Source organism: Coenobita brevimanus, chromosome 116 (assembly GCF_032717465.1).
Source record: "Coenobita brevimanus isolate Jiangsu-jjx chromosome 116, ASM3271746v2, whole genome shotgun sequence".
NCBI classification, from domain to species: domain Eukaryota; kingdom Metazoa; phylum Arthropoda; class Malacostraca; order Decapoda; family Coenobitidae; genus Coenobita; species Coenobita brevimanus.
The window spans coordinates 14870813-14879172 of NC_137069.1; the positions used below are offsets into that span (position 1 = coordinate 14870813).

An 8360-nucleotide genomic window follows, 5' to 3' on the forward strand; every position below is an offset into this window, starting at 1 on the left:
GGGAAAGACAGAGAATTATAGAAAATAGAAGTACTGTGATGTGATTAGGAACATAAAGGGAATGAGAAGTAATATTAGTCTTTGATGTCTGGGAAGGAATGAGAAATCTGATACATGTGAAATACTTTCTTGTGAGAAGCACATGACAAATGGGTCTGAGGAGGAGGGAACACTGACATTCAGGGAGGAATTAGATATAGGGAAGGCAGAACACAATGCTGGAAGGGGACTGTCAGTGAACTTTTGCTTGCAATTGTAACTCAGGTCCATGGGAAAAGCAGATGACTGGCTTACCTTGTAATACACATTTTTAAAAGATAATAATAAAACTGAACACAGGCTTCTTCCAGTGCCAATGGTGCAGATAGGAGCTGCCATTATAAAAGCACCTCAACTCCCTCCCCCTCCAAGGAGGATGGAGGACTGCAGGGTGAAATAGGGTCCAAAGCTTTTATACTTAATATGGTATGGGTACAACACCAATTTTTCAGCACCAACTGGTCCAGCTTTTAATCTGGACAATATCATGAAAGGGCACTTGAAATTCCCACACCTGCTAGACTAATTTGCCAGGTGGCCAAAGTATTCAGTGTAGCGGGTACTCACTGGAATTTATTATGCTGCATGTCTTGGTGGTGACACCTGTATTTTGTCTGATTCTTATCTTACTTACATTAACCCTAGCTACGGCTTCTAAGAAAGATGCAAGTGTCAGTGGTGGTGTCATGCATAAACACCAGTCTATTTCAATACAGTCAAGCCTCCTTCATCATGGCTGAATGGTCCATACAGTGACAAAACCCCACCATCACCAACTATGGCAATCAAAAATTCACAGCCCCCAAATTTACACTCACTATTTAGCCTAATACCCAAATAATGATCCCTAAAACGACTGAAGGGACTGGATCAGCAATGTTTACACCGATTCTGCTACTCTCGACTGTGAACCAGGCAGTCCTTTTTACTTCTAATTAATTTTGAGCCACCACAGTTATCAATGTATTTTGTAAATATGAAATTCTCACAATTAACCATTCCTATCAACCTCTGTTCTTGTGAACACTTCATCAAATTTCTCATTTTTAGTTAAGTTTACCTTTACATACTTTATCGCCATTTCAGTTAATATTCTTAATGACTACCACGGTAAATCCATAAGATTATTTTCATCACTGGTATCTATTGAAGCTTTATAAATGAGTGTAGTGCATAAAACATTATTAGATTTCAGAGTTGTTTGCATGTGAAAGTCATTTGCCATGATGTAGGCCATACCACAGTAACCAATACGTACGGCATTTTGGCCGCTTGTATTTTTTCATTCATTGCCAGACGCCATGTATCCCAGACGGGGTGGCCAAGGGCTTAGAGTTAATTGTTTTACAGGGAGGGGCACTACTCCACCAACCCCACTTGACGTAGGGATGCCAACAGCATCTGGTGTTCCCAGGCGGTCACCCATCCAAGTACTAACCAGACCCAACGTTGCTTAACTTCGCTGGATCGAACGGGAAGCGGTGTACTCAACGTGGTATGGCCGCTTGTATTCTTAAGTATATTTTCACTCACCTGTCTGGCCCTAATAGCGTATTAACAGCTATTTGGGAAGATTCAATGCAGTTACACATTTTATTATACTAAAAACAAAAACAATATAGCAGGATAAGATAGAACTGTTGAAAAAACTGGACCGTAGTGTTCCCGCGTGGAAGTTGCATGAACACACATGGTACTGGTTCCTCAACTGCTTATGATACCAAGAAGCAAAGGGAAAAACTACTGATTTTCTAGTAAGACACTGATTCCGAAAAAGCAAATAAACATGAGAAAAACTATGAAAGAGGGTAAGATTACTGAACATGATATCGAATGGTGTCGATAGCGTCGGATGAAGTGGGCTTGTCGGGTAGCTTGATAACGAACCAGGCTCAGTTCTTCCATAAAAAACTTAAATTAGAACATGCGTGTGATTACTCTGAAGGATAGTGGGTCAGAGGTATATTGCTGAATTATTATACATGATCTCCAATGGTCCCAGTTGAATTATTGTACAATACGTGACATAAGTAGCCTCGGTTAGTCTGGCAAAACGGTTTATCCAACACAGTTCTGGAATGAAGGGTGCCAGAAAACTGGTGTTGTACCTGTATTTAAAAAATGGGGAAATGAAACACAGAAGCCTAACATTTATTTTTGTTGCTAAAGAGCTATTAGTAAGAGGGGTGCCTTCATGTGGTGGCACCGATACAAGAGGGCAAACTACAGGAAAGCTCTTCTGCAGTCTTTTTTCATACATCCCATGAGGAGGACTTTGGTCTGCAGGAGAATGGATATTTCAGCCTGCAGTCCAGTAGGTTCATATCCAAGGGCCTCAACAACAGTTTAACTGAATGTGGCCCAAATCAACGACCTATAATCCTATGTCAATATTCCTCCATCAATATCAGTTTGTAGCCAAATTCCTTAATCCCATGCATTCCCCCATGGCAAAATAGTAATCTTAGGTCAGGCTAAAGTGAAATGAGTATACAGTACTTACAGTATAACCAAAAGCCTTCATCCCAGATGGGGCAGATAGCACTGGCAGAACCATTTTTGTACTAGGGCAACAATTAATGAAAAAATATCTTGTTACTCACAGACGCCCACAAAAAGCAGCAGAGGCACTGTTGGTGGGGGTGGTGATGGTTGTGGAGGCGGTGGTGGTTGTGTTGACACTGGTGGTGGTAGGCACTTATAGTAGTAGCAGTGTTGGTGCCTCTTTCTCAATTTTCATTTGGAACATGAGGACACTCCCTGAAATCCAATAATAAGCCTTAGTGCTGAGGTCCGAACATAAGATAACCCTTTTACTACAGAGGAGTTACATCATAAATCCTTTTAGTTTACAAAATCAGTGCTAATGAAGATGCCCTCACATGCTGGCAATGACATAACCTGGCAGCTCTACTAGCTAGCTTTATAAACCTTCAACTCTTCCCTATTCCCCCAACAAAGAATGGTGTGCTGCAGAAGGAAAACTTCAGCCTGCGGTCCATTTAGTTCATATCTAGATGAGGTTGGATCACAACAAAATAATAACAGCTAAAAATCATAATGGCTGAGCAATAAATTACAATTAATTTTTACAAATATCACCTATGGTAAATTAAGAAATAACAAATCAAATTTATCACTGGCAAGGGAATTTTAACACAAAAATTCTGTATATCATACTGAGCATTTAACAACAAATAAGAAGGTACAAAAATGCTACTTAACAGTATGGGACAACCATTTTACATACAACTACCAGTACTGTGAACTGGGAGCTAATATATTTATGAGGAGCAATGGAACTTCAATATGCAATTTCTTTTTATATACCTAAAACTGAACAATAAATAAATAATGGCAGTACTTATAATAATGCCATTACTAGTAAACTTAATATACCATATACAGTAAATGAACAACCTACTACCATACAGTCAGACAATCATCATGGCAGTGACCATGAACAAACTGCCTCAATCTCTCCATCAATCTGCCCTCCCTCCATGTCCCACCAACTAAAAAAAAAAAAAAGAAAAAAAAAAAAAAAAGAAAACCAAAGGCATATTCTTGTGGGCCCCTGAGGCTTTGTTGCATTTCTTCCAAACCAATTTGAATATTTCACCTTATCATTCCCTTGTACGCTATTTATGTCTGTTCGAAGGTGCTGGAGAGGAATGCCTGCATAATAACTTCTACTAATATAATAACTCTGCTTCACTACTTCTTCATCAAAACATTCAACGGCTTCCCTATCCCTCCAATGGAGGACTGCAAACTGGACAAAAATGGCAACTTCATCCTGCAGTCCACTAGGTTCACATTCAGATGAGCCTCAGCCCACAACAAATGCAACATCTTAATGTTTTATTTATTAACTCTGAGGTGGATCTGTAGTAGTGAAGGGGTTTATTAATGCTCTGTCTAACTGTTCCAGTCTGATACCTCTTCTCCTAAGCTGAGCAAAGGCTTCATTTCAAAAAGCTTAAGCTCAGTGGAGATAAAGAGCACAATATGCAAGTCCCTACACTAGATGTGATTATTATTTTTTATTTAATCAGTTATAGTCAGGCATTGGCTCAAGTTGCTACAAGCCTGTTTCTTGTGATACCTGTATCAGGAATGGAGATTTGTTTTCCTGTATCTATGTTAATATTTACAACTACACGTCTCTTCACAAAGTAATCCCTCTAATATCCAAACATTTCCCCTTCACTAACCGGACATAATCATCCTGGGATCCAATATTCCCAAAATGGGCCAAAAACCGCAAAAAATTTGAAAAAAAAATCTGACTTTTTCCCACCCGTAATTTGAAATTGCCGCCTGGCACTGAACAGCTGTTACACCATGGTCCCTTCACCCCTTCCTTCCTCCCCCCTCCCCTGTCAGGGTTGCCATTTGGTATTTTTCATTACCAAGTGTGGGCCAATTTGGTAATGAAAAATTCGTTTGGTAATGAATCAGAATAATGCATTACCAAATGGATTTTTCACATGTATGAGGATACACAGGATGGAGATGGTGGATTGTTTGCTCTCTCTGATTAATCTGCTACCCTACATAGCGTGAAAATAATCAACATGGTGTTAATAATAAGGGAGAGTGATTACATGTATTTCCACTTTGTATATATAATTAGTGAAGAATAAATGCTAGCTTTACGAATTTGGTAATGAAAAGTTAAATTTGGTAATGAAAGTTGAGGAGATTGGTAATGTGGCTGTTGCGATCTGGCAACTCCGTTTCCCCGCCATCATCAACAGTCACAGCCAAACTCCGATCGAGAGCAGATGCTTATAGCAGTGCAAGCCACAGGTGCTTGTTTTTTGTGAATAAACTGCAATACCTCACCATTAGAACACACAGGAATTTACAGTGTTGTGCAGTGTTAAGAAATTAGAATTTAGAGTGCAGAGGATTAACTGTGGACTGCAAACTGGCGGTTCAAACCAGTCCAGGAGCCAGGGACTTGTAAGTACCCAGAATGTTTAATATTGTATAAACTCACCTCTAAAACCTCATTTTATGGTTCTTTTGCATTTATTTCAGTCTATTATGTCCCTTATTGGTGTGATTTGGGTCTTATTTAAATAGGTGCAATGCATGTCCAGAGGGAGTTGTATAGGTGTATCTCTGAGTTAGGGTCCATAAGTACAAGTCCATAAGCTGGGGCCCAATATCCGGACAGGACCACTATCCGGACCTGCCTATGGCTCTATTACATCGGCTATTGGAGGGATTACTGTACACAATGTAAACCGTAGGGCCCGAGGGCTGAATATCATTATCCCAACCTCTTTGCCTCTTTTTTCCACCTATGAATGGGGTGAGGTAGGGTACAAAGAAAAAATCCAAGACAGGACAAACATCTGCCCAGTTTAGATACTAAAAAATAAAAAATAAATAAATAAATAAGTGCCTACAAGTTTAAATTTAGAGGAAAAGTATTCAATCTTGACATGCTGCTGAAAGGAAAGAGATAAATAGGCGAGAGTTTTATAACTCAGTGCAGTAACAGAAAAGTAAACAGTCAAAAATAAATAGTGATCCCTTAATTATCCGTAATAACAGAACCAAACGCATGAACGGATATGGGCAATGAACGGCTACGGAACAATATCCTCTACTGTACCCATACTCTACCTACATCCATACCCAACCTATTTGTACAGTACCCCTCCTGATTTTGGCAGTGTTCTGTGGTCTTTCAGCTATTTTTTGACATCAAAAAACACATTGCAATATGCAGTGTAATCCTAAACACTAAGAAAACAATGTAAAAAATAAAAAAAATCCTGTGTTGCCCCAGGGGGAATGTAGGAGCCCAGGGCTAGGCAAGTTGGTCCTGACATTTAAGATGATAGTGACCAACCTCACTCATCCCTGAGCAGCATTACGTGAGCAATAAACCCCAACCATCCCTTGGATATAAACCTGCACCAGCTGAATCCGACTGGAGTGTCTTAATTACCCACTAAACCACCAGGCGCCGTAATTTTTTTATATGGTTACCATCCAGCATAGTCAATGGTTTCTTGATGTACAGGAAACCATTTGGCTTGTTACTCTGTGCAGAGTCACCCACAGGCAGAAGGAAGAGGAAAGAATGAAGGAAAGAAAGAAGAGAGGAATGGGCAGTCGCTTGTAAGCAGCACTACATCGAGTGAGTGGATGGTGAGTGCCCCCCTCCCCAAATATATATCCGCATATATTGTATATACATATACTGTATATGTATATATATATATATATATATATATATATATATATATATATATACAGTACTATATACATATGTTCAAAATCATACCAATACGTACAGTACCGGTACTGCTAATTTTGGCAGTGTTCTGCGGTCTTTTGGATGTTTTTAGACATCAAAATACACACTGCAATAAGCAATGTAATCCTAAACACTGAGAAAAAAAAAAAAAAAAAAAAGTGTAAAATCATACAAATATGCACATTACCCCTCCTAAATATGGCAATGTTCTGAGGTCTTTTGGTTGTTTTCAGACATCAAAACATCCATTCCAATACGCAATGTAATCCTCAACACTAAAAAAGTCAATCATCATCTGACAATATGTGCGGCGATTTTGTCAGAGATGACAGCGTCCCTGACTGCCCGCAGATCCATGGCCAGCTTGAGTGGCATCAACTTCGTATCACACTGATGGTGCTTGGCATATCTGAGCACCTGCTCAATACCGGCCCGCAGAGCATCAAGACGAGGTAGTGATGGAGTGGCGGGATAGCCAAAGTCAGGGTCCTCGTTCTCGTCCTCATCGTTTTCCTCTGTTGGTCCCGCAGAGACAGCAGCAGCAATCTCCTCATCAGACAATGTCTGATGACCTGGATCATGACCATCATCGTCCAGCCAATCCCTCACGTCATCTATGTCCACATCCTCGTCTGAGTTTCGTAGCCAAAGGTGGAAATCGTCCACGTCAAATCCATCTAAGTCGTGCATGGCCTCGCATCCCTGAAGGAGACGAGACCAACCACTTTCCAAGGTTTTGGTGGAAAATTCCTTCCAAGCACTGGCCCAGTTGAAAATCGCAGACTTGATGTCATGCCACAGATTCTCCAAGATCCACTCCCCATGTGTGTCGACCCCTTCCTCGTCCTCAGGAACCACCATCACCTCATCGAGGAACCTCCAACGGTACAATCTCTTGCCCGCCATGACAACATCGTGGTCCACTGGTTGAATGAGTAAAGTCATATTAGGTGCCAGAAACAAGCACCTAATCTGCCCGTCATCAGCAACCAAATCTTTCTCTGACAGATGTGCAGGGGCATTGTTGAGGATCAGGAGAGCATTAACCTGGCCACGAGGGATTCCAGGTTCCACCGTCTGATAACGGATAACCTCCTTGACAAAGTGTCTGAGGAACCAATCTCTGAAGATCTTTGCGGTAAACCAGGCCTTCACAGACTGGTACCACACAACAGGCAGGCTATCCATCAACCCATGGAGACAATGTGGCTGTTTTGTACATCCAACAACAGGTTTAAGGTGATGAATCCCATTAGCACTGGCACAGCACAACACTGAGACATGCTGTTTGGACAACTTCCGACCAAGCACAATCTTCTCTGTCTCTTCTGCCAGGGTGTTGGTGGGCACAGTGGAAGAACGGGCCAGTTTCATCAGCACTGTACTGTACACCTGACCGAAAGCAAGACCCTCATTCTCGATCAGATGCTGAACTTTCTGGCGAAACGGCTCAACATCCTCCACTGCTGCATCCAAAGCCTCATCATGTGCCTTAGAGCCAGTAAGTCCAGTTTGAAGTTTGAATCGGAAGAGCCAACACTCGGATTTTTTTTTTTTTTAATGCAAGGAAGAAGAAACCAAAGGCTACGAGCCCGCAAAACTGTTCCTTCCGAGAGAAAAACAAAATACAAGAGATAGCCAAATTCAAGATCTGATCATTTCGAGATGCCTGGACACACTGCGTTTGAAAGACTGGAGATCACAGGAAGCAGGAAATACAGACAGAGGGAGACAGTTCCAGAGTTGACCTGTTGCATAAATGAAGGATTGGGAGTAATGGTTAACTCTTGCATTAGAGAGTTGGACAGAAAAGGGATCAGAGTTTGCTGCTTGATCAGTGCTACACGCCCGTCGTAGAGGTGGAGGAATGCATGCACACAGTTCAGAGGAACAGCGACCATTGAAGTAGCGATAGAAAAAGATGAAGATGCAACAGTGCGGCGAAAAGACAGAGGTTGAAGGAGGCCAGTAAGAGGAGGAGAGTTAATGAGACAAAAAGCCTTTGACTTCACCCTGTTGAGAAGAGCTGTATGTGGCG

The 8360-nt window shown here is 41.3% G+C and overlaps 1 non-coding gene across 1 annotated transcript; it reads right to left on the reverse strand.

The window, feature by feature from the left end:
- Positions 1-1428: 1428 nt before the first annotated feature.
- LOC145418857 (5S ribosomal RNA) lies at positions 1429-1548 on the reverse strand. The gene has a single exon (XR_013900760.1). It is a non-coding gene; the product is annotated as a 5S ribosomal RNA (ribosomal RNA).
- Positions 1549-8360: the final 6812 nt, after the last annotated feature.